At 38.9% G+C, this 26,780-nt stretch overlaps 1 pseudogene; it reads right to left on the bottom strand.

The window, feature by feature from the left end:
* Positions 1-11,027: 11,027 nt before the first annotated feature.
* Positions 11,028-17,747, bottom strand: LOC146471193 (uncharacterized; annotated as a pseudogene).
* Between the last annotated feature and the right edge of the window lie 9,033 nt (positions 17,748-26,780).

Raw genomic sequence — 26,780 nt, 5'->3', positions numbered from 1 at the left:
CAAGAAGCGATATCCGCAGGATTGGATTTTGTTCCCATGTTGCGCCACTGGTTAGGGGATGTCCGCTCACGTATTTTCTGGACACGATTGCCAACGAACACATAAACCTTCTGGCGTCATTGTTAATGTATCCTAACACAGTTTTACTATCGGTCCAGCAGACTTCTTTCATCTGTGCATACTCTAGCTCCTTCCGCAGTATGCAACTGATCTTCGATGAGACGACAGCACCGGTAAGTTCTAGTCTGGGAATGGTCACTGGCTTAAGCAACGTTACGTGTGACTTTCCCATTACAAGGGAACAATGAACACGATTCTTGTCATCAACCTGTCGGATGTAGGAACACTGCCCATAGCCACTCTGACAAGTGTCCGAGAAGTGGTGCAGCTCTACGTTCTTAACTTCCTCAAAGTCTTAAGGCTTGTGACATCTTGCTACTCTAAGGCTTTCTAAAGCCAGAAGTTCAGCTCTCCTCTTCTCCCGCTTGGGCCTTAACTTGTCAAGGACTTCGTCATCCCAGCTGACACCATCACAGCATAGCTCTTGCAGAATTTGTTTGCCTACCAGAATGAATGGAGCGACTAAACAGAGGGGGTCAAAAACTGAGCTGACTGTTGACTGGATTCCTCTTCGTGACAGAGTTTTATCTTGCATTATGATCCTGAACTGGAGTGTGTCAGATTCTATGCACCAATGAACACCCAGCGCTTGCATCCTTACTGACAGGACGATGGTCCTTCGCATCTACTGCTTGATCTCCTTCTGGAATGAAGCTTACAACTTCTCTGCTGTTTGAGGTAAACTTGTACAGCCGAAAGCCACCTTTCTGACATAGGGACCTGGTGTTCTTGATCAACTCTTTGGCTTGTTCCATGTATGGTACTGATTTCAGTCTTTTGTCCACGTAGAAATTTCTTCAGCGATCTTTGTCTATTTTTTTCCAATAATTGTTGAACAATTAGATAAAATTGATAGCTAATTACAAAAATCGATTGTTTACTGAAGTGTACAAACCATATACAATTAACAAATCTACGGTCTTTAAAAATACCACCAGAATTGCCGTAATAGTTGCAATTTAGGAGGTAAAAATATTGGGAAGAAAGGACTTTGATAACAGTCTTGATAACTAATACTCTCTGAGCACTGTTTCAGACTAAGCAAAAGCTTGTAGAAAAGAACTAATGCGCATCATAAACTGACATGTAACGCAAGGCTATTGGGTGTCACCCAATGGGCCTTCGGACTGGAAACAAATCGGGAAAGCATTGTTTCATGTTTTGTTCATCACTTAGTTTAAATGCTCATTTAGTTTTATCAGTCATCAGTCATCAACAAATTATGATGGTTAATAAAAAAATCAACAAATGGAAATGGTCATGAACAAAACTTGTCCCTAAAAATTTGCATTGAGACGTTAAAATATTTTCATGTGGGCAGATGAACCCTCAAATGTATTAAGCGAACTGGGGCAAAAGGGGAGAGGAAGAAACCTGGCAAATTCCCTTTTTCCCCCCTAGAAATCGAGCTTTTTCTAGAGTTAAACAGATCGAAAAGTATGCGCCCTGTTCCAGACGAAACATTACGTTTGTATACCATACTTTGCAGCTACTTCAAACAAACCACCCTGAAAAATATTACTCATTCAAAAGGCAATGTGCAAACAAAAATTTGGAAACAATTGCTGGCATTCCATGTTCAAATGCCCAAGGAGAATGCTAATGTGATATCTTGCTTGTCAAGAAACTCGCCTTTTGTTCTCTACTTGCATTACGATTGGCTAACGTTTTACTGTCTTCTCGACAGCAGTAGCAGTGACCTCAAGGACTTCTTTTAGAGTTTTGCACTGTAGACACACCTTTTCATGACTATGATCACCTTGCTGTTGTAGGCCAGGGTCTCCACAATCGCTAAGTGAATACACAAAACAGTGCTCTGTGACTTCAGATGAGGTACTTAGATGAACCTTTTGATTAAGTAAATATCTAATCTTAGTGATCTTCTAGATACCCTTGATGTTACCAAAGTGTGTCATGAATAGGAAAGCTCTGGTTAACTCTCTTTAAATTTTCAGTAATGTATTCAGTCCATGCTGGTGCTCGTACAACACATTATGGCACTTGTTTTGTTGATGCATAGGTAACAATGGCAGTTACGCTGCTAAACAAATAAAAATGTAAAAACGCTGCAGGCTCTTACAGCTACATAATCTTATTTACTCATTGAAGTGCCAAGTTCCACAACAACATGTGTCTGCGGGACTTTTTTAAGGACAATGCACTAACATTCTCGGGAGCAATGTGGGGATATTTTTTTAGCATAGGCATGTTGGCCTTGTTTAGCATAGGCATGTGTTGTTTAGCCCTTTCAACCCAGTCAATGATAGGCTCTTTCCAAAGTCTATCAAAACTGGGTATTAAGCACTGTCATTAAAGTCTAGGACATCGTTGTTGGATTTGATATCATTGTGTAGGAAGCCCGCTTTGTGGATGTGTTTTAATTCTGATGCGATTTTCTTGATGATCTCTATCCAACACACGTTATCGGACAACATGTTGCATTTTGAAAGAGCGCTTGAAATGATGAGGGAACTATGGGTCATCTTATCGCCATGAAACTGAAGGATAAGGCGAAAAGGTGGTTCTTCACTGCAAACCCCAAAAAGAAGTGAGAGGCATGGATGGTAACTGAGTTTATTTACGATACATGCCTTGTAAATAAGTTCCTGCCTTACTCTGTTATCCGCCTGATGTTGATTCTCTCCTTTGCCTTCATGGGCGGTGCGGAACGTGCCGTGGTGACAGGAACCATAACTTCCACTACCAACACATGTTCTGGTCAAGATCACATGGCTTGCAGGTATTTCTTTAAGACCATGGAATCGAGTAGTTTTCTGGGGTACTGCCCTTTTCCTTGATGTACTGTTCCTTTTTGCTGTCTGAGAGGGAGGTCCATCTGCTGGCTCTGCACTCACGCTAATTAACTCTCCATTAGTGATATGTTTTTGTATTGCTCACTCTACATGGGCTTCCAAGCTGCCACCGCCAGTCGCTTCGTCTTTTCTTTGTTTATCATGCCTTTTCTTTTTGTCTTGCCTCCTAACTTTGTCTCCTTTTCTCTTTGTGGCTCATGACAACATGGACAGTTGGGAGATCCAACAACAAATTTTGTTAGTTGACAGTTATAGCCAGTTACAAACCATCGCCTCCTTCATTCCAACGTTGTCGAGGTACCATTACACAATGGCAAATCTGCACCGCTTGCAGTTTGGATGTGGCGCACCAATATAGCATCAGCAAATTACTAGGGTACGTGTTAGCCGGAGTCAACTGCATCCCTTTCTGTCCTTTATCACAAGTCTGCACTTTGTGCAGGATTTGCATTTTGGCCAAAAGGTCCTCATTCTTTCCAATGGCAAACAGATCGAGGTCCCAAATGTGATAAGAACAATGATACCCTAAAGGATAGCACGTCAATACGTTAGTACTGTGAAGACACCTCCTTCGCGCTCTTCAGTGAGCGCACCATAATTAGCAAATGCAAGGCATCTGTATGTTAATCTCTCCAGGGTCTCCAGGGACGGTGCGCATGCCTTTGACGACAGTAATGATGTTCGCTAAATTAGCCAGCTAAGCCAGTGTTGAAAGGAATGGGAATGTCACAACGTTGATGAGATCTAAAGAGTGACTACAAGGTAATTCTAGTCTGCCCATGCTTCCTTTCCCTTGGATCACAGAGTACGCCCCCTTTGAGGTGGGGAGGTGAAAGACACCTGGAACGAGGTTGATTGTATCCCAGCCCTTGAAAAGCAAAAATACCCATCAGAAGAAAAAATTTAATTCCCGGAAGGGCTTCGAGGCTCGTTGCATGTGCGCTTTATTCGCTTTCTCACTAATTTTTACGGTTAAAAAATCCCACTGACAAGTTACTTAACCCAAGGAAAACAGAATGACCACAATTCATAGAAAAAAAAGTTCAATGAATCACACTGACAAAGTCAACATTGACTAACACCTTCCACCCGAAGGCTGGTGGCTGTTGTGGTTGTTATTTTATGGAGCCTGTTGTGGCATATGTAAAGGTGAGTGACCGAGACATTTCACAAGTTAACATCTCGCTTCCTTTAGGTATAATCAATGAGATAGATTTGAATTACGTCAAAGCTTGCACAATGTGCCAATGTACCATGAAACTAGCCGCAAATTCTACGGACCTGATTTTGGGTGAGCTGCCGCTTCTTTTGCCTTGAAGGTTTCTCCTTTTTCAAACCTTTAAGGGTTCCATCGTTGAACTTGCGATCAATTTCGGCCACAAGTAGCCATGAATCCATTGGTATTAACGCACCCTGTAATGTGGGCTCAAAGCTGGTGCGTTTACCATTTTGTGCGTTTTTGCACAAAAAATCTGGTTGGAATAGAAAGCTTCATATGGTATGGTTTTTCCAGTTTCAGTGGTTTGGCTGGCCTGAGTCCCCTGCAGCTCACAAAAAATAATGAAACAGTTGGTGAGCATGATTCCGCTACAATTCTAGACCTCCAAGAGTTTGGCCCCTCAAAATTAAGAATAGTTAAAATAGTGAAAATTCCGGTTTTTGTTGTCAAATGGTAAACAGCCCTGTTGACATCCTATAATTGAAAGAGCAAATTTTCAGTATAAATATGTTATACATGAAAAGCAGTGCACAAGATTCAAAGTTTTATTCAAAGTCTTATTATAAAATACACGTTACAGTTTTGATATCTTTTAGTTTTCGTTGAGTGGGCTAAAAGAAAAATAATTTACTTTTCCCTCCTCCAAGTGCATCATCTGACATGCCTTCTTCCAGGCCGTTGAACTCGGTGGTGTTTCGTCGTGGGTAACATCCTTGTTGTTTATCTGGAACAACCACTCTCAGCAGGTTGTCACCCGTTCCAACCATTTAGTCTGCCGGCTCCCTGTGTTTTCTATATTGTGTTTTGCAGCTAGCCGGCAGACTTGCCCGTCATTTAGTTTGTTGCCGTATAGGTTTATCCACGCCTTTTCAAGCTGTTTACCAGCGTCCTCGCTTAGCATCGGTGTCACCTGTTGTAAATAACAAATTATTTCACCCTTATTTACTATTATTGCATTACAAGCCTTTGAATTTTCAAAAATATGTATACTCGAACCCCTATAAGCGGCCACCCTTATTAGGCGCCAGTTCTCAAACTCCTGATGTGGAATCTTCCATTGCCTTTACCTCCTCTGAGCAGACAGCATCTATTCAGCAGCCACTTTCCATTACCCTGAAGCTTACTGCTTTGTTGATAGGGTTTCAACTTTGTGATAGTTTTGAAGCATTCTGACTTGGTATCAGACTATCTCAGAACAATTTTGTTCGTTTAATATTATTTGTCAAAATGTAACTTCTGCAAAGCTCAGAATTAGGTCCACGTTTGTTCCTTTGGCACAAGATCGTGACCTCCTTAAGATTGTATCATATGCTAATATCATGCCATTTAGTTAGGAAAACGAACTCTTCAGTCAAAGTTAGACGCTACAGTATAAGTTGCTGCGAAACATATTTTTGTAACGTTCTGGAGACGACTAATATTTGTTGTTGATCGAAAATATTTCCGTTGAAGAGTTGGACGAGTCCCGTTTAAACTAAATTGAAGTTGTAGAGTAACCAGAGCAATCACTTATAAAGGTCTCACAACTAATTTCTAAGTAATATTTTGATAAAAATACTCTACGCATCTTTCTTTTTTCCTTTAATGAACTTTCACGCGACTTTTGTGGCATTATTGATCACTACTTCTGGAGTGCACACTTTCTTGTTCCCACTAAACAATACCGTAATATAATTTTGCGATACTTGTATATGTGCCCGCATTTCCATACAGTAACACTTATTATCCAAAATCGAATAGGCAGCGGCTTATCGCAAAACAGTAGCTGGAAAAGCTTTGTTCCGGAAGTGAATGTACAGCTAGTAGATCGAAAGGATGGCAATGAGTTTGCGAGCTTTGAGCACAGTACGCGGAGGAGTCACGTGTGATGAAATTCAGGTTTTTACCAACAATTGCAGCTAAATTTGCGCAAATCGATCGTGTTGATCCATTACAAAACAAAGTACGTGGCCAAACAAAGCGTCGTACGCATGAAAGAATCGAGAAGAACATGAGCCGTTCATTCACAGGGCCCAGAGGAGTTAAATTTGATGGAAATTGCGGCTAAATTCCCTGGAAAATTGCGACACAAACCGATTGTATCGATTTAAACACAAGAATGAGATCAAACAAAGTGTCATCAGAACGTATGTCTGTTGAAAGAAGATCTGCAAGACTCAAGCTACATGCATCAATGACTGTGGGCGCATTACCGTTGGTGTGCATCACCTCCCACAATGGGTGGGTAAAATGGCTATAAAGGAAACAAAATTTTGAAAGAAAGTTAAAGTTTTCAGCAAATTATCATTTTATGATGATCATGCCTTTGTGTGAAAAGTAAACGTTGAATTGTTTACTGAAGTGTAGAAACCATACACAATTAACCAATCTGTGTTCTTTGAAAATACCAACAGAATTGCCGCACCAGTTGCAATATAGGAGGTAAAAATATTGGGAAGAATGGACTTTGATAACAGTCTTGATAACTAATACCCTCTGAGCACTGTTTCAGACTAAGCAAAAGCTTACAGAGAAGAGCTAATGCGTGTCATAAACTAACATGTAATGCAAGGCTATTGGGTGTCATGCAATGGGCCTTCGGACTGGAAACAAATCGGGAAAGCATCGTTTCATGTTTTGTTCATCACTTAGTTTAAATGCTTATTTAGTTTCATCGGTCATCAACAAATTATGATGGTTAATAAAACAATACAACAAATGGAAATGGTCATGAATAAAACTTGTCCCTAAAAACTTGCATTGAGACATTAAAATATTTGCATGTGGGCGGATGAACCCTCAGATGAATCAAGTGAACTGGGGCAAGAGGGAAGAGGAAGAAACCGGCAAATTCTCTTTTCCCCCGGAAATCGTGCTTTTTCCAGAGTTAAACAGATCAAAAAATTATGCCCCCTGTTCCAGACTAACATTACGTTTGTATACCATACTTTGCAGCTACTTCAAACAAGCCTTCCTATCAAATGTTACTCATTCAAAAGGCAATGTGCAAACAAAGATTTGGAAACAATTGCTGGCATTCTATGTTCAAATGCCCAAGGAGAATGCAAATGTGTTAACTTGTTTGTCAAGGAACTTGCCATTTGTTCTCTACACGCATTACGATTGGCTGACATTTTACTGTCTTCTCGACAGCAGTAGCAGTGACCTCAAGGACTTCTTTTAGATTTTCGCACTGCAGACACACCTTTTCATGACTATGATTGCATTGCTGTTGTAGTCCAGGATCTGCACAGTCGCTAAGTGAATACACAAAACAGTGCTCTGTGACTTCAGATGAGGTACTTAGGTGAACCTGTTGATTAAGTAAATATCTAATATCAGTGATCTTCGAGATACCCTTGATAATAAGCAAAGGGTGTCATGAATAGGAAAGCTCTGGTTTACCCTGTTTAAATTTTCAGTAATGTATTCAGTTCATGCTGGTGCTCGTACAACACATAATGGCACTTATTTTGTTGATGCATAGGTAACAATGGCAGTTACATTGCTAAATCAATGAAAATGTAAAACAGCTACATAATCTTATTTACTCATTGAAGTGCCAAGTTCCACAGCAACATGTGTCTGCGGGACTTTTTTAAGGACAATGCACTGACAATCTCAGGAGCAATGTGGGGATATTTTTTAGCATAAGCATGTTGGCGTTTTTAGCATAGGCGTGTTTTGTTTGGCCCTTTCAACCCAGTCAATGGTAAGCTCTTTCCAAAGTTGATCAAAAACTGGGTTATAAGCACTGCCATTGAAGTCTAGGACAACGTTGTTGGATTTGACATCATTGTGTAAGAAGCCTGCTTCGTGGATGTGTTTGAACTCTGATGCGATTCTCTTGATGATCTTTATCCTACACACTTTATCAGATGACATGGTACATTCTGGAAGAGTGCTTGAAATGGTGAGGGAACTATGGGTCATCTTATCCCATCAAACTGAAGTATAAGGCGAAAAGGTGGTTCTTCACTGCAAACCCCAAAAAGAAGTGAGAGGCATGGATGGTAACTGAGTTTATTTACGATACAGGCCTGGTAAATATGTTCCTGCTTTACTCTGTTTTCCACCTGAAGTCGATTCTCTCCTTTCCCTTTATGGATGTGTAGAGACTTCACCACAACATTCATACCACGGAAGATGCTGAGGCAACAGGAACCATAACTTCCACTAGCAACATACGTTGTGGTCAGGATCACATGGCTTGCAGGTATTTCTTTAAGACCATGGAGTCGAGTAGCTTTCTGAGGTACTTCCTCACAGTCTGTATTTGCTGTCCTTTTCCTTGATGTACTGTTCCTTTTTGCTGTCTGAGAGGGAGGTCCATCTGCTGGCTGTGCACTCACTCTAATTAACTCTCCATTAGTGATGTTCTTTTATCGCGATCTTGGGGATCTTCCCATTGCGCTGAGAGGTCGTTATTTTGCGATATTGTCATCTCAAAATGACGGTTTCTGATTGGCTCAAAAACTGCCACGTAAGCATGGAAGCACGGCACTTAAGTGGGTTCAGCACGCCCAGATCGAAATATCTTCTTAACTCATTTGGGTAAGCCGTCAAAGTTGCTGGCTCATATTTGGCACTGACAATTTCTTTTCTGGTGTTTCTTATTTCCGGGAAAAAGTGCCTCAATAGCCCTGCTGCATCATCTTTCTTCAGGTCTCTCAATTTAATCTCCTTTCTAGAAGATTAAAGTAACTGGTAGATTCCAGGTACCAGCTGCTTAAGCGTCGAACGGCACACTCGGTTTGTTTTACAGTATTCTTCGCCACTTGGGTAATTTCAAATTCTTCAATTTCCCCGTCCTCGAGGCTTTTTTTTTTTCGTTTTTGGGTGCTTATGTTGCCTCTTGCTTCTTGTTTTGAGATTTGCTCGTCACTGTTTCCATGTTGTTTATCTTCTCCATGGTTTTCTTGCGCCGGCAACAAATTTTCGTTTAAAATGTTAAAATCAGCAACGGTAGGCACCTTACGGGCTGTTAGTTTTTGCATTTTCTTTGTTTTAATTTACAATTATAGCCAAAATTCAAATAACACGTCGCGAGAAAAAAATTCGCGTACGGATATTACTATGGCAACAGTTCGGCTGAAGTAAGAATTTCTCTTTTAATCAGCGCACGATTTTGCCTTTATTCGTTTTCTCTCTGCAAGGAAAAAGTTTGTATCGCGATAAAAAAGTAAATTCGATTTTGAGACAGCAATATGACTTTATATTGACAGCGTTGGGAGAAAATATATTCACCATGCTCAGCAAATGCAAGGTATCTGTGTGTTATTCCCTCCAGGGTCTTGATTTCTTTGCCGCAGACTGTGCACATACCTTTGACGACAGCACTGATGTTCGCCAAATTAGCCAGCTAAGGCAGTTGGGAAAGGAATGGGAATGTCACAATGTTGTTGAGATCTAAAGAGTGACTACAAGGTTATTCTAGTCTATCCAAGCTAGCACTATACTCCCTTTTTTTTTGCCTGATCCTCGGGCAAAGGCCTGGTAATCACCTGTTATTTTGATGGTTAGAAAAATTAAGAAAAAAAAGTTAACAAATCGTTTTCAGACTGATTCTGCCAATTCTTACACATTCCAAATATGGCTGTTCATAGTAACTTTTATCCCGACCCAGACCCTGCGTGTGTGCCTTTAGAAAGGTCACTCATTTTTAGGATCCAGTGTGCTATATAAGGGCATGAGGGACTCCAGAATTTTAGGAGTCTGGCTGTGTGCCCTCCTAGTCAAAAGCTGTACCGTTCACGTGCTCTCTATCCTTGAGAAAAGCTTGAATAAGTTTTGTACTTGACACCGCCTTTTGTGAGAGTACTGTGACTAAGTAAATACACAAAACAGTGCTCTGAACTTCAGATTATCAGTCAGGTTTTAGTACATGATTTTGTTGTGAGGGATTGTGCAAATTTAAAAGGTGGCGTTAAAGAGTTTTCAGGACAATTATCAGTGAAACTCTGAAGAGTTTTCCAGACAATTATCAGTGAAACTTTGATTTTTTTATGCCCTCAAGCGTGTTTGAATTGACAGATTCTGATTGGTTTATCATTCTACTAGCTATTGTGACCTTTTCAGGACGAAAAAACCTTAGGAGAGGAGGGAGAAGGTATCGAGTTTCACACACGGGGCATGTGCATGACACGTCCGGCTATGAGTCAATGGTTAAGAATTAACAGGGTTAGTTTTGCTTGTTCGGACGCCAAGATTATCTTGATCAAAAGTACCATACCTTGAGAATCGTGTGATTTCTTTGCACTATCATTCTTGGGTGCACGAGCCGCCATTTTGTAAACGTACTAGAACCTAGTCTCCTCGTAGAGCAGGAATAGCAATGCACCATGGGCTATGGCAACAATGGGCTGCTACATTTTTAGAATCATTTTCGTTTTCAAATGATTTTGCAAAGGAATTTTTTTAAAATCATTTTCGTTTGCAAATGATTTTGCAAATCTAAATATTTTTTAAAATCATTTTCGTCTGCAAATGATTTTCCAAATGAATTATTTTGTAAATCATTTTCGTTTGCAAATGATTTTGCAAATGAAAATGTTTTTGGAAATCATTTTCGTTTGTAATTGACTTTGTATTGAAAGTGAAAAGAAAACGAAGATCAATCTAAAAAATATACATAAAAGGTAAAAATGCCTTTGGCAGTGATGGGCCAACACAGTCGTGTTCTCTACTAATTAATTTACCTCCAGAATTTGAACAACTTTGATTTCCTTATTTTGGGACCTCCTTTCCTGTATGATTGCAGTCAGTGGTGGGACGTGACTTCAAACTTTCTCGGGGAGCCCCATCGTCACTTTGTGATATGCCTTGTCCCTTACAAGTCCTTCATCCTTTGCCACCAAAATCCCTTGTACGCCCTCGTGAGAGTAGCCCTCATCGTCTTAAGTGCCCACAGCTTCCATAATGCTCTTAATGTTTAATTTTTCCAAAACCTTTTGCAATTTTTTCCCTGATGATCAAAGAAAATCTAAATATTAAATACACTGTATCTTGTTACCTTATAAGTACCATTTAGACTTGTCCACTTTGTTTCATTTTTTTCTGCCAGTTTGTTGTTCTCTTTGGAAAACTTGAATTCCACTTAAATTCTTTCCATTTCTTTTGTGAAAACTTCTGGGCAATCGTTGTTGACAACAACCTTAACAACGTACATTGAGACAATAAATAACACAAAAGTAATAAGCGTTGGTTTTCTCATTCTTGCACTATTGGTGTCTTAACACCACATTGTGATAATGTTTTCTCCTACATAATATACATTTAACAATATAAATGTAGTTACTGACGTTTTTAGTTTACATGTAACATGATTGTACTACTGAATATTACTTTCCATTTTTCTGAAGCAGTCAACTATTGACTCGGACACCTTTCTAAGATGAACAATTGGTGTCTTAGAAAGAGTTTACTGTACTTTGAATTTCCTGTCATTGTCACCTTTTTTGTCTCCATTGAGTGCCAAATTTTCAAAAGGGTTTACAGAGGAAAATGGCATTTCTTTATATAATAATTTTAGGCTCACCTGATGGAATAGCAGCCCCATTATTCTTAAAAATAAATGTAATGTATCCACCACAACAAACGCAAAAGGGATGTTAAGAAGCGGAGGCATTGTGCAGCCTTTCCTTGCAGCCATTGTGGAGCGCTGGCAAACCTGGTGCATTCCGACAGCGTTCTCTAAATTGGCCATTCATCAACTAGAAAAAGATTCACATAATATAATTAGATTCTGATATTGACTGTCTGAATGTATGTGCATTTTTTTATGTTACCAGAGGTCATTAGTTAGTCTACTGTATACTTGTATAATTCTATTATTTACTTGCTTGTTCTTGGCTCTGCTATGATGAAGATGAAATTATAATAAAAAACTTTAAAAACGAAATCCCCCCTACTTACTATCAAGGTTGTTAATTTGGTCCTTGGAGCAATAGCACCAAATACAAAAGTATTTAGAATTATTTGTCCATACACCAGGACCAAAAATTTCCAGACGGAACAACAATACCTGTTAATAAACAAATTATTAGATGTGAATTAACCAGTAAACACCTTTAAGGAAAAGAAAAACAAGATCTATTAGGATAAATTCATCTGTGGCTTTTAAAGAGCAAAGACATTACTCACCACACAAAGTGTTCACCATCAATTGCTATTCCTTCTGCTTTTAAATCATCAATTTCTTGAAAGGTATGCCCAAGACAAGCTTTCAACATACTTGCATGATTGCTCCCTGAATTGTACTTGACTTTGTCTGATTATCATCATAAATTATTAGGGATAAATAACTTGATAAGCTTCTGCATTTTTTAGTAAAAATAATTGTTGTGGTCCTTTCTGAAAGGTTATAGAACAAATTAACAGGCTGATGTTTGCCCGATGCCACAACCTCAAAAGAACACGTAGAATTTATGTTAAGTCTAAGTGCCAGCCAATCAAGAAAGCTCAGATGAGGAAGAAGCACCTGACAGCCAGATAGGGAGCATAAATATTTACAACCACCATGAAGAACAAGATGGCTGAAGTTCAACTTGCAGAACTAGTCCAAACACAAAAATGGCTGCTTTAGGAGTCACCAAATTTGCAAAAGCATTGACTGCACAATGCCTATTTCATTTTTGTTATATTATCTTCTTTAATTAAAAAAATAAATATTCCCCAAGAAAAATTGAGGTGATTATCCCCGATGTGAGGTTCCAGAAAATATCCATACTAGCCCCATCCAAAGGGCTCTTGAAATTCTGAGCAGGAGGGGGGGTCTCATCCCCATCATGTTGGTCGTAAGATAGTGACATCACTAGTTCACGACCCCTTACATCAAATTTAACCTGTGTGAAAAAAAAACAGAGCATGTAAATAATTACGCTTACAAAGCCTCGGAAGAAAATAAGAGACATCTACACGAGTAAAATAAGGTAAACTACGTTAATCAACAAAAAAAATTGCAAAATAAATTATTATCTGAGGTCTGAAAGGAGAAAAGAGATGCGGCCATGACAATTAAATGATAGAAATATAATCATGCACACAATAATGATGTGTCATAACGCCGCCATGTTTTCAGCAATTTTTTTTCAGCAGTTTCATCTGAAAGCCCGCTGAAAGTTATCGATATACTGTGCGCACACAGAGAACGTCAACCTTTCAGCTTGGACAGCGATGGCATCATATCACATCATCTGATGGCTACGTAGCTTCTTCTAACAACTGCTTGCAGCAAAGCGAATCGAAAGGAAAGAAAAATTTATTTGAGGTCTGAATAATTACCAACAAAATTTCGTAATGATGCGTACCTCGATTGGTTTAAATTCCGGTAAAATCTCTACAGCATTTCAGAAGTAGTCCGATTTTTTTTCTCTACAAAGACCGCCAGCCCTTTCCACATCCCAATAGCTCTTGCGGCTGACATTATAGTTGATGGTGTTTTTTACAGGGTTAACTGCAAGGCGACTTCGTCTCTTAGAAGCTGAAACTATAAAGGATTTAGAAAAATGTGTCGCAAATGTGATCTCGTAGTAACCTGCCTTGATCAGGCCCATGATATGGAACAAGCTCCGGTTGGTCATCATCAATGTTATGGTTGAGTATGATAGAAATGTTGTGCAGCACTGCACGAGCAATAATAAGAGTGCACACCTTTTCAGGTTTCATGCAGCACTCAGAATGGAGTAAGTGGAAGCGCCACTTCCATCGGCCAAATGTTTGCTCAATGGCCACTCTAGTCTTGCAATGGGCCTTGTTGGATGCCTCCTGTTTTGCATTTGCACTATTTGGTCATTATAAATGGCCTAACCACCAACTACTGTCACCCAATTGATAACCGTCTTCAAATGCATGGTTGCTTTCAAGCCTTTCATGTATCAATGAATTTGTGAAAACAAAACTGTCATGGCCAATTGGCAGGTACACTGGTGAAGAGACCTGCAGTTAAAAACAACAACGAATACAAATTAAAAATGAAATATTTGATGAGAGATGCAAGGTTTTGCATTACTGAATTACAAACAAATGCAAAGGTTGCTACTAGGTTGCAATGTCCAGAAAGTGCATTGCTTAATACAAATGGTCATAAATGTCACTTTCAATAAACTCAACAGTTCATTATTGGAAACTCCAAAAGAGTGCTGATTAGGAAAATATGTTGCCATGTACCTCTCAACTGTAACTTAGAGAGGGGGCTTTTAAGTAAATCAAAAATTTTAATTCAAAATTTAAAATTAAAAACAAAAAAGAAAAGAACTATTATTAAAAACATCATACAACACCCTTATTAAATAAGAATTTCGTATTTGAAAGAACCCATCATTTCCTGCGAATTCATGACATATCAACAACAAAACAAAGAGCAACAATAGCTTAAGTTCTTTCGTTAAACCTGATCATCTTTTTGCCTGTTTAGGGCCCGGATGCACTGGGCAAATTTTTGTTTATTTTGCGAAAAAATCTGTCACCAGTTCCGTGAGACAAGTGCGCCCAGTGATTTTTAGATGTACCAAATTTTGTCAAGGCTTACCAAACTTCAGAGACACCGTTTCAAACCCCAAAATTTATAAGGGAAAGTACAAAGCTGAATTTGAAATTCCAGGGGGGAGGAAGGGTTCACAAAAAATAATCTTCCATTGGGAGGTATGGATATTTTCTAGAACGACACATTATTTACACAATATTTACTGAGCCAGAAGAGAATATTTTATTATATAAACGCCAATGAAATACCAGGTGTATTTACGTGCAGAAACATAATATCTTTTCATGTGAAGATATGACCATTGCTGCAGTTTGAAAATAAAAAAAATTGCGCCTTAGCAGAAAAAAGTAAATGGTTTGGTATTCATTGGTGTTTATATAATAAATAGAAAATTCATGGCAGCTTGAAGATACGAAATTCCTCTTCTCTTGTTAAAAAATATTTCACTTGCTCGCTACACCCACTTGAAGAGGAATTTCCTATCTCCGCACGGCCATGTAATATCCTCTATGTTTTAGTATACTTGCTCAGGTTGCAACAATTAACTGTCACTATAAAAAAAATTTCACAACAAGTTTGATTTTTTGGTGGCACACAGGACATCTCTTTTTTTTCAATTTTCAACCTTGAGGCGCATTCAAGGCAACAAACTGAATGTCCTGTGTCACCATGTATCATGCTGGCATTGCGTGGTCTAGTAACACAGACCAGACAGAAAAACTGGCACCTCCTTCTCCCTTGTCCTTGTCTTCTTCCTTCTTTCTGCTCCTCCTCCTCATCGTCATTATACTCATCCTCTTCATCTTCCTCATATTCTTGGTCTTCACATCATCTTCCCCTGCAAATTCCCATAGCTCCCATTCCTCTTTGCTCCAGTGCTCAATCTCTCCCTCTTCCTCCTCATGCACATCTCTATCCTCATTGTCCTGGCCGCTGGACAACACTTCTGTAAATTTGGAAAAAACCAACAGTATGAAAATTTTGTGGATTAATTGCCTTGATCCTCAACTTTATTATTAACTGTAGTCTATTTAAAGTGACAAGTGGTTGCTAACTCACCATCTAAAAAGAAAAGCTTGTGTTCTGAATCAGAAATGATCGCAGTCTCTGCAGAATGATAGCCGCTATGATAGCCACTTTCACCCTCACTTTGAGGGTCTTCTTCTGTGGGGCCACCAATAAACCCCCACCCTCATGTTAATTGCCTGACTTTTTCTTATTGAAATAATTAAAAAAGGAGTACGTGAAATAAAATTCTCAAATTTCTTCTATATTTTTTTTAAACTGTTCAAACACCACCTTGTAAAGTTTTTTAGTTACCTATGAATCCCTTTTTCTCTTTACACCTGAGAATTCAGAAATAATGTGATAAATTATTCAATCTTATGAATTACCTTGTCAAATTTTCAACAATTTTATCAAATTATGCCATTTACTTAGGGTTCAGAGTAGTAGTTGACCTTGATTAAGTCCATTGTGTCAAGAGCTTCCTGGAACAGGAAATATTTGATTACTTAAATAAGATGAAAAAGAAATGTCAGTGATGTGGTGGAAAAACTTAATTTGAAATGAAAGGAAAAGCTTCACTGATTTTTTACTGACAATGTGTACACCAGGTCTGGGAGCAAAAAGCAGACCATTGACTATATTTTTGTCAGCGCAAGTATAACATGAGTATAGTATTTTGATTTCCTAAATTTGGTCAAGTTTAGCCTTTGTACACTGCAGTTACTTATCCTCTAGCGCGACCATGGTGGGATCAATAGGAACTCCCGGGTAGGACTAATTTATTTTGGGCTTTAGATTATCGTAACATCCTAACGATGACATTTATACTTCAGCATTTTTATCCCTCAATGTGATATTTATTTGAGTTGTATTTTGTAGTCAGTCACTCATCGGGAACTTCAAAATCTAGACTGAATACTTTCTGTTATCTTGTATAATCCGTCAAGTTGGAAATGTCTGCTCTTTCATCAAGAATAAATTTAGCTTATTTCACTGAACCACCAGCAGATTTACAAGCTTTCACTGTGAGCTATGATGTACTGTTCAAGTAAGGAATACTTTCGTGTTTACAAACGCAGATAAGTCGCAGGCAGAAGTGCTTACAGTCAAGCCAGGTCAAGCGTACCCCCGTAGGTTCTATTAAGGAATCTATTATTTAAAATTTGAACCGGTTTGTCGTTTCAAGAATGCAAATCAAAAGTATATTTCTGATTGGATTATACGAACAATGCATGAAACCAGAAAGCCCGCCGGAAAACACCTCAACATATTCAGAGCGGAAATTCTTGATTTATATAATACTAAATAGCGGATTTTCCAAAAAGCAGATTTCTCGTTATTTGCAGCGGTCAACGCGTACTGTCATGACAATAATTTGCCATTTTTATCTCGGGTACTGTGTAATTGGGGCCTGTTACGTAAGTTTAAATCATCACTAAATGAACATTTACCACATTTACACTTGCGTTTATTTCGTTATTTATTCAAAAAACAGAAAAAGGATTGAAAGCGTTTTATCACAATAAAGCAGTTCTCTTTTTGAGGTATATGCAAATTAGTCAGCCAAAAGTATGCAAACTCAAAGTGAAAGATGTTCATTTCAGTTGACCTTCGACAATGGCAATGACCTTCAGCACATGTGTTGCACTTTTTTTCGCAGTATAATGAACAGTCTGCTGAAATATAAAACAAGCTTTTTCATGCCACAAGGTGGGTTATGCTATACATGAAAGATAACTTGGAATTTTTCAGCCTGACTCATTACAAAGCACTCGACCGTTGTGCTCTTGCCATGTCTGAACTTGCATAATGAACGTGTCAACAACATGCCAGGACGGTTTGAACGAACGTGCTGTTTCAAATGTACCATGGTTTGAATTTAACATGCTATTGCTTTTACTGTTAGCGCGGATCAATGTTCAAATTAAAAGCCAATAAGAATCGGATTATAATTTGTGCCGATCCGCGGTAACAATGAATAAATGAATGCATTCTTTGAAACGACTAATGGATTCAATTTTCAAACAATTGATCCATTAATAGAATCTTGGGGGATACGCTTGACCTGGCTCAACTGTTATACAGGTGCATTTACTTACCAAGCGTCGTGCCCTGCTTTCTCCATGATTGATGAACAAACCACGCTTTTGACAGTGACACCACACAAGAAGTTACTGGTATCGGTGTCAAATTACCATGATCCGGAGTTACATAATTATAAAACCAACCCCAGGGATGCACACAATCAGTGCGATTGAGGCGCAGGAAACTTTCGGTTCAAATCGAAGCAGCTTGAATACTGATCTTTTTTAAGGCAAGTAACGAATATAAAAAAGGGCCAGAAAAGATAAATAAATGAGTATCACACATTCGAGTTGGTCATCGCTTTCTTATATTTGGTGGCTCCTTAAAGAGCCGTTTGTTTAAGTGACTACCCAGCAGAAGGTCACTGTTGTCTACTTGGCAACTGATCTTGGTTTCGCCCAGGTTAGTCCCATGCACTCCTTGGGCTTTTCCTTGGCTTGCTTGTTCCGCCCACGGTGCCTTTAAAAGAGTTAAACTTTCTGCACCATGTCTTTACAAGCAACAGGGGCTCCATTCCCGCTTTGACAGCGCAAACACCCTGAATTATCAAAAAACACTTTTTTTGCGTCCTAAGTGCAAGTGTTTAATGGCCATCCGGCAGTCATTATGGCAACAAGCTCGAGAATGGGCTCGCAAAAGATTTGGCACGGAAGGAAGACTACCGAACAACTCTTTAAAGGTCTCAGCATCCATCGTCATGGTGACGGACCCACGTCTCACGATACTGGTTGTTGGCAGTTTCTTCATGTTCAGCTTTTCTGCAACACTGCCAAGGTCTGCAGAGGGCCTGCAGAGGGCCTGGAGTTCCTTGGTGGCATGTCCTAAACACTTGTTTTAGGCGCTCGTTTGTATTGCTTGTCCACCCAGCTATCGTAGTTCTTTCCATAGCCACACCAGCGAATGAGGTGCTGAATGCGACCATGAGCATGTGTACGCTTATCGACCACTTTCGATACTTCATAGGACTTACTCATGTTTCTTTGCTCTTATCTCAATAAAGTGATTATAACTTGCGTTTACGAGAGTTTTATATGCAAGCTTCATGACTAAAATTTAAATGAACTTTTCAACTGCAAATCAATACTCTCAATTAGTGAATGGCCCACCCCCGTTTATCTTTGAACAGCGTGGTGTAGTTAAGGATCAAAGACAAATCTGTGATAAACCTTAGTGCACGCAAGGAAGGGAGTCGTCACGAAAAAAGGGAAAAAAACAACGGTTTGCGCAGGCAATTCCAAACCCTTCACACTCATTTTTTTTACTCAATGAATGCAACGACAAAGATTTTTACTTGAGAATTTTTGGCCAACCGGAGAATAAAATCACTGAAACGAAAAAAGGTGCGAAAAACGCACCTATTGTTTTACCTTCAACAGCAATGTTTACTTGCTTCAATAGGCCAAAAAACAATAGGCCTAACAACAGTTTAAGTAAACCCGTCTTTTCATGCACTCTCTACAGAAAGCGGTGTGTCTTCACTGTATTTCTTCCTTCCTTTTCTTTGTTTTTTTTAGCAGTAGAACGATTTGCGATAATGTGAAATCATTTAAACGTGAAAAGGTGAAAAAGAAAAACTTGTCTTCTTGCCAATCGACAACAGTTCTGATTTCATTTATCATTTTCATAGATCCAGGCGCAATTGGTTAAATAATTATTAAGCCACGCCCGAATTTTAAACAGAAGTCATTTTCAAAGTAGCATAGCGTATAAAGGCTGGGTTAGGCCAAACCATGGGCGTGTGGTACGACAAAAACTTAGGCAAACCTGTTGACGTACGCCCAGTTAGTTTGTTTTCGTTTTCTTAAGTAGGCTACCGTTAAGAAAAAATTGTCGTCAGCAACAAGTTGTAGACTGAATCCAATTTGACTCGATTATAATTTCGCGAAACAGGACAGAAAAATCCCTACGGAGAGACAACAAAAGGGTTATTGTCTTAAAAAATTTAAACCATAATGTTTGATATGAATACGCCTACCAAGTTTTTGTAGTTCTTGTTGTAGCTGTCAGCGTTACCCTGGGTACCAGAGGTTTTTCTCGCGTGCAACGGGGAGCTTTGTTGGCCAAAGGCACAAGCAGCGAATTAGCAAGAAAAAGCCTCTGGTGGAGAGCACCTTGATTTACTATGCTAGATGGACTTTGACCTTGTCTCTAATCTGTCAATCAAACTGGCGGTTTTCCTACAGAAATCACATGCACAAGAACATGAAATGCTTCTCTGCTCCAACTCCCTCATGTGTGATTCAATAAGAGCGTTCAACTGGCCAGTAACTAAAATAATGGCTTTCTTTGGGTAAGTAGCTGGCATATGCCAGGTAGGAACTGAAACAGCAGTGATTTTCCATAGCCGGTCGGCAAGACCAGCAATATGTCTTTCCTTTGCAAATAATTTACACCATTGAATGTTCCAATGACTTCGGCTATTGCCTTATTTAAATCTTCCGTTCGTAGAGTCATTTGATATTTCCAATTCTCTTCGCAAGTAAAAAGCGGAAAACGTACATGTAATGTGCTTGGATTGTTTGGAATGGATTTTTGTCACCTTCAAATCACCTGCATCCCGCCCATGCGCCTATTGTGATTGTTATTTAATCAGAGCATTTGAAACATTCAACGTCTCCAAGGAACCTATCAGCAAAACATCCAGATTCTGGATGTTGGGTATAAGCAGGGTTGTAATTGGCTCAGCGCTATCAAAGGGATCATGCTTTTGTCCAGAGGCTTTTCACTTGGGTCACTTTGGAGACTCAAAACCGGAAACCATGCATGAAAAGACTCTGGCACCCAGGGTAATGTTAGTTATGCCTGTATATCAAATAGAAAAAAGATCCTTGCAGATAGTATGCAACTTCAGCCGTTGCAAAAAGAAAGCCTGAAAAATTTCAGGCTTGAGCGGGATTCAAAGCCTGTGTAGTTGTTTCTAGCTGAACGTTTGTCTTTTTTGTTTTTCTTGTAAACGACAGTTCCCTGTTCGAATGGTTAAAAAAGTATTAGGTTGAAAGCAACAAACTATGGTCACGCCCATCCCTAAAGTGCCAGTACTCCCCCCATTTTGTTATTCTGACAGTGTGATTAACTCATTGTGGCATGACAATTGCATGTCAATTAACTCAACAACACAATCACAAGAAATCAATGCCAAACATTCTGGGACATTAACTCTGCTGGACTGATAGTAGAATATGGCATATACTTACCATAGTGCATACTTACACTTCCGTGAACTCCACGAGAATTGGCTGATGCTGTTGGTCACGAATTCATGTTCATGAGTTTTTTGAGCCTGATCACTCAAGTATGAAAGAACTTCTTTTACTGGATAATTTCAAAGACACTTCTTATTAGGCAATGGTCTCTTGAAGATGTTTGTCTGTCTTTCTCTTTGGGAAGCACACCTCTTTCCTTGTTTCAGCTGAGGATGAACAAGGTGAAGTTTCTGCATTACTGGGATCTGAATCTGGTAAACTTGCAGACCGTACACGTGAAAAAGATGATGGTTCCACTGGAAGTTCAGGTGTGCATGCATCCCATGTTTTGACAAAGGCAAACAGGCTTATGATTCCTTCTGATTCCTACAATATTCTACAGAGAACTGTATTTGCATAGAAATAAATTAGTTACTTGCGTTTTGCCGCCAAAGCGTAAGCTTTCAAACACATTTGAAGCATCTTGTCTGTTTCAACAACTTTTCCCTGATTTTTATGTTCTCTTTCTATCCTAGCGTTCATGAATTCGTTGATCCTTGTGTTTGCCAGCTTAGACACCAATGCTTGGTAAAGTCCATTCACAATTTGTAAGTCAGACGCAACTTCTGCCTCCACAATTGATGTAATGAGGATGCCAAAGTGAAATTCCAGAGTTTCATTGCTCAAGAGAGTGTTTTTTAACACATGGTTAAAAACATAGATGGATATTTTCTAAGGTTAGAATCTGTTGCAAATTCGTGAACCTCTTTGTCCACAGATCTTAAAAATGGAAGGGGTTCAGTCCTGGGAAACTTTAAATTCCCTTATGCAGGGTTTTCAAACTTGGTGGAATTTTAGTTTTATCCTTCAACAAAAGGTCACCGAGAATTTCTAACTTTTGTTTCTTGATCAGCTTTCTTTTATCCGACATTTCACCCTGTCTTTTTTTCCCTAACAATGTTCTTTACAAAGTTTGATCTTGCGGTGAAGAGAAGTTCCATAATATCGATACAATGCATCATCGGTTTCTTTCTTCAAATTTGTTGTTGCATTCAATGCCCCTGTGTTGCTTGCTTCTGCTTTCTTCATGCCTCGTGCTTGTGAATCAGTGAATAGACATTTTCATGAATGACATTCATTAAAACTCTGTGGACTGATAGCTGATCGAACTTGTGGTTTGTATTCTGTAATATTCTCTCGTGCAAAGTTTTTCCAGGATGGAAGTTGCTTAACAATTTCATCCATACAATCAAGAACCCTGCTTTCCTGTAAAACGGAATGTTATTCTTAAATGATTCTGCTGCCAGGGTAGAAAACTTTCGACAAAATCTACTTAACAGAAGTTGAAAATTTTGCTTTGCAGAATCGCTCAATGGATGTTCAGCAAAGCGTTTTCTGTCGTTCTTGATTATTGCTCTGAGGTGTTCTTCAACTGTAATTGCTTCTTCACGATGTAAGGTCTTCCATTTGTTTGTCACTCAAGGATGTATTTGCTTTTTGTTTCTTCTCCCACGACATTCTCCAAGCGGCCCACTTGCTGGTAGATAGATTGGCATCCGCTGTTTTGGCTGTTCTTGCTTTTTCTTTTCCTTTGACTAGAAGATTGAGGGACACTTTCCTCCTTGCTAATGCTTTTGTAAGATGTACTAATTTCCAATGAATAAACATAGAAAAAAATCCTGTCATTCGCAAAGTCTTCCTAGCTACCCACCATTGCTGTAGCCATGAGTTTTTATTGAGAGCACGCAAGTATGACGTACTACAATAATTCTGATTGGGCATTATAAACAGTGAGCTCGAACGTGAAATCTCCTATAGCATTCCGAAACCAAAAAGATAGGTGCAAAGATTGACTCATAGGGTTTGTATGGGAGATAGAAGCTCCTCTTAATGGGCTCCTGCTTGCTGTCACTACCATTCCCCATATAGGTTCTTCTTGCATGTTGACAACTGTTATCAGAGGTAGGGGGTAAAAGTTGACTTCTGTGCCTTTTCTAGCAGAACATCAAATATCGTAATCCATCAGCAGTGCTTGACATTTTCTTCAGGGTGGGAAATAAGGTGCAAATGAACTTCTCACATTTAACTCTGCATGAGTCACTGAGAGTATGTGACAGACCAACCATTCCAAGGCTTTCTTGGTGTGCTTCACTATGTTGTAAAACCTCCCAGGCCTTCTTCTTACCAACGCTAACTATGAGCGCGGCAGCTCAACAAAAAGAAACCACGATAATTACTCCACGCGGTTGCTACATACGATTGTCTATGTCAGAAACAAAATGGTGGCTTGTTGTGCGAAATGTAGAAACTCTCAGCCTCTGGAACGTCTAAGACCCTGGAAAAGGTAGGTCTTATATTCATTATAATTAGTCATATATATCCGGGAATGCTATACTAGTCCATCTAAGTATTTATAACTTTATTTTGTTTTTCGTTCGTGCTGTGTTTTTGTGAGAGCAGGTGCAAAACTAAGTCTTGCCTATCGTATGCATAGAAATGACATAAAATGATAATATACAAGCTGACATCCTGGAAACTTCTACCATGTTGTGGTGGCTGACAATGGTTGACGATGACATGACATGACTATTATTGGCGTCATTTTTAGGAAGAAATCAAACAAATCTTATAAACAAACATATTTATTGCTTACAACTAAACCTAAGTACATGCGGGGACATGTCGGTTGCCCAAATGACACCCGCCCCTTGAAAAATACATTCAGATTCTTTAATAAAACTAAACCTAAGTACTAATAGTGCCTAAACTTTCCATTTCATGAATTTTTCAGAAGTGATGTTTTATGGAAATTATTTGATATTGGATTTCCATACAAAAACTGTTATTTCAAAATGCGTTTGCCTATATGTAAGGCGCTTTTGAAAACTGTATACAGTCGACTCGAACCTTCAAGAGAAATTGAAAAAAGTGCGAGTTATTGGGAGTTCGAGTTATCGTGAGTAAAATTATAAAGAAAATTACCTAATATTATTATTATTATTATTATTTTTACTCGTTGATGGGTTATAGTGATCTCAGCACTCACTCACTTCTAGATTGCAACAATGTATTTATTAAGTCTTGTTTTGTAGACTTCTGTCCTAATCTTTTCCCCGTTGTGTGAAAAACAAGAGTGAGCAGCTCAGCAACTTTCTTCCTTTTAAGTTCATGTTCCACAAATGCTATGGCCGGGTGTGGAGGCTCCTGTGCAGGCTCTTGTGGAGTTGAAGTTGAAGTTGATCTGTGAATACCTTTCTTCGCAGCCTCCTGTTTCCCCCCTTCCAACCAGAACAATGTCTTTCTCTTTGCATACTGCCTCTTTTCACATTCACAATGTCTAAGCTCCTCCTGTCGTGTCTCCACCAAGAGTAGGTTCTTTCCAGCGTCCCATCGGTTGATTTTTCTATGGAAGTAGCGTCTGAAATCATCATTCTTTTTCTCAACACCTGTGGAAATATTTCAAAATTGATTCTGAGTTTGCATAGTATCATTTTGTAGCATTTCTGCAAATACGTAATAACATCTGAACCCTTATTACCCCACAAATTAATGTACCGTTTCATTTTTCAAATAAAAATGAGAAACACACACGTTTGGAAATCTACCAGGTGTTGACAAAGTTATTATTTTTGTTCCACATTTGGACTCTTAGTAAAGGGCTTAAGTAGTACCTTGTCCACTGAAAATTCTAAGGCTTCCATGTTGTCTGAGCATAAGTGGGATGTGATGAATGAGGATGTGCATGTATGGTGTGATTATGACAGTGTGTTTGTACCCAGGTCCAGCCCCAGACATACCAACCATCTGTTTACCACAATTTAATGCCTCCAAAAAGGAACAATAGCAAAAGTTATTAAACTTGATTTTCCGGTTGTAATAATTACTTGCTCCAAATAATGCATACCAGGTAAATGTATATATCAAATAATATAAAATAGATCAGTATTTTCAGACATCAACTAACCTTTGTCTCAAATTCTGTTTTCCCATCATCTGTTAATGTGGTATTCAGGGAGTCTAAAAGCTCTCTAAAATTCTGAAAATAAGAAAAAAGTATGTTTTAGGGGATTTATTTTAAATTAGCATAAGGCATGGTAGAAACCAACATATCGGACCAATGGATGGCATCAAGACAGTGATAAACATGTGTTTGAATGTCTTTCACTCATTGCTTACTTTTGACCAGACTCTTATCTGTCATCAGCTTTTTTCAAAACAAGACCAAACTGCATATGTGTGTTAAATTTACTATTTCATTCACTTAATTTCTAGAAGTTTGTATCCTTACACTCCATAGATTCTTTGTGGCTTCAATCTTGTTCTCTGGTAGAAACTTGTAGAGCAGTTCATGCAGTTTCCTTAGTAGCACTCGTTTCTCACCACCAAGAAGACACGTCCAACCCACTTGTTGTCTTTCCGATACACATTAAATGATATACCCAAGGATTGAATGGAGGCCAGGAACTCCTTTAGGTGGATGGTGTCCTTATCTTTGGATGGTTTGTCTTTGTTGTCATCCTGAAAGACATATATCAGGTGTTTTACTTTTCTCCATTCTAAAGTTGTTGCATTAATCTTATACACTGTAGCTTAGTGTATTCTCAAATTGTAATTTGTAAGATTTAAAATGGAGAATGCTGCGATCATTAGGAGACAGATTGTGCAATTTTAATAAATTGGTAACACTAGTCTTACTTTTTATCTCTTGGAGCAGTTTAGCTGTTCACGCTCTGTTTTGTGATATTGAAGGTCACAACATTGTCATTGTTTAGTGGAACAAAATTCCAGGTAAGTGGGCCAATGACATGGGGAAAAAAAGGAAATAAGGGGGTTCGTTTACATGTTCTGTACCTCATCCCAATTAATAATGCCCATAATAAGTCCTTCTTCGAGACAATCAGTCACTCGTAACATTAAATGAAGCTCATCCACAACAACATGGTTCAATAGGAAGTTGAAAAAGGGCTGGCTGTGGCATCCTGGCAGCTTGTGCCAGTCAGGACACATTCTTCGCGCCATGGTTGGGCTGGAGAAACGGTGGCAGTTTTTGGACATGTCACATCTGTAGGAATATAAGTGTAGAACCCTAGCTTTTAGAAATATACAAGTCATGTACATGTCTGTGAATGCTTTCTGGAATTCAATATTCATACACGTTGTGTTCACGCAACATGTAAGTCTTGTAGTGAACATCTAATTACGACCTGTATACACAATGAACATTTGAAAAGCAAAGAGGTAGTGGGGTCTTCACAACAACAACAAAAATTTGCCTGTCATTCTTGTGAATTGTACACCAGATGCAACTATTGTTAGACGTGGCTCCTTTCAAACCCATTGCTATAAGAAGGAACTGTCAAAAAATAATATTAATAACAAGGTTGCGGGTTAAGGGTTAAAGTCTGCTCCAATCCAGGGGACTGGAGAAGGCAAGTAGTTTATCACTGCTGGCAGTTTCTGTTCTATGAAGCGACTAGGACTATTATAATGATGGTTGTCACCAATTTCCTGAGTAACAATTTCACCCCTTTTGTACAACTTTAATGATAGCTACAATGGTAATTACATATACTAATGTAGCTGAAGCAAGTGTCACCTTGTAGTCCCCTCCCAGGTAAAATTGTAGCTCTACCTTCTTCCCATCGATGATCATGTTGGGGTCATCAATCAGGCTGTTCACATCACTTATAACATTGCAAAGTGAGGACTTCAGGGTCTCATTTTCCTCTTTGCCCTTTATGACTGCTATGGTGTTGTTACCTGTAGGTAAGAGTGATGGTCAACAAACTGACATTATTGAGATTCATTTTTACTTCACGAAATGCTGTTTTTGAGTACCACATTCCTGTATTAAAGACATTGATGAAAAATTAAATTTAATGGGACTTTCT

The sequence above is a fragment of the Pavona decussata genome, unplaced genomic scaffold, assembly GCF_977016875.1.
Source record: "Pavona decussata unplaced genomic scaffold, jaPavDecu1.1 SCAFFOLD_106, whole genome shotgun sequence".
In the NCBI taxonomy this organism is placed as follows: domain Eukaryota; kingdom Metazoa; phylum Cnidaria; class Anthozoa; order Scleractinia; family Agariciidae; genus Pavona; species Pavona decussata.
This window is presented reverse-complemented; position numbering and strand designations above follow the sequence as displayed.